General features: G+C 36.8%; 1 protein-coding gene and 1 long non-coding RNA gene across 5 annotated transcripts in view; one reads left to right on the forward strand and one right to left on the reverse strand.

The window, feature by feature from the left end:
- The window catches only part of LOC118431698, a 1,480-nt gene extending 876 nt beyond the window's left edge, over positions 1–604 (forward strand). Inside the window, exons 2-3 of the long non-coding RNA XR_004832998.1 lie at positions 81–167; positions 566–604. This is a non-coding gene — a long non-coding RNA (uncharacterized LOC118431698). The remainder of the gene's footprint in view (positions 1–80; positions 168–565) is intronic.
- Positions 1–766, reverse strand: part of LOC118431695 (ensconsin-like) — a 34,394-nt gene that overhangs the window by 18,402 nt on the left and 15,226 nt on the right. The window lies entirely within an intron of this gene.

Raw genomic sequence — 766 nt, forward strand, 5'->3', positions numbered from 1 at the left:
ATCAGGAAAAAATTATGTAATCCACTATCCCTACCATTGTACCTTGAAGCCATGTTTACCATGTGTTATCTATGTTTAAGGCTTGACAAGTGCTGGGAGAAAATGAAGTACCAGGAATGAGAAGAGGATGACAACTCACACAAGTCCTTATTCAAGGTAGCCCCAAGGTATGTGTGCATATGTATAAATCATTTGTATTTATAATACCCTGCATCTACATGTAGAGACAACTATATTCTGGACATTCTGAGAACTTGTGACAGGTTGCAGGGAATGTTTAATTGTCAGTGTAAATAATAAAGGTCTTAGGAAGTGTGAATAATGAAGACCAACTTGACCAGAACAAAAAATTATAAGCACAGTTGTATATTCCCCAGCTCAGTGAAGTCATATACCACATTAGGTGTGAACATTTTTACAACCTTGTTGACTTTTAATGCAGAAGTTATACTATGCAAGAATGCATTCTGCAAGTAGTTCTTTCATGTGGGCTGCATGTATTTTCACTTCCCATTTACCCAATTTTTGCCTCAGTTTCACAATCTATTTTGTATCTCTACTACAGGCCAGACTATGCTGACAGCATAGCCCAGTCTCCAGCCATGAAAAGCAGAGGTTCACTGTTATCTGGGGAACATGAAATTAGGAATACTTTAGATCCAGGTGAGAATATTCATTTCTTATAGCTATCAATATGTCGTGTAGGTATGTAATGATAATTGTCTATCCAAGAGAGAGTTCCACCTTCAATTAAACATTGGATATA

Source organism: Branchiostoma floridae, chromosome 15, assembly GCF_000003815.2.
Source record: "Branchiostoma floridae strain S238N-H82 chromosome 15, Bfl_VNyyK, whole genome shotgun sequence".
Lineage (NCBI taxonomy): Eukaryota > Metazoa > Chordata > Leptocardii > Amphioxiformes > Branchiostomatidae > Branchiostoma > Branchiostoma floridae.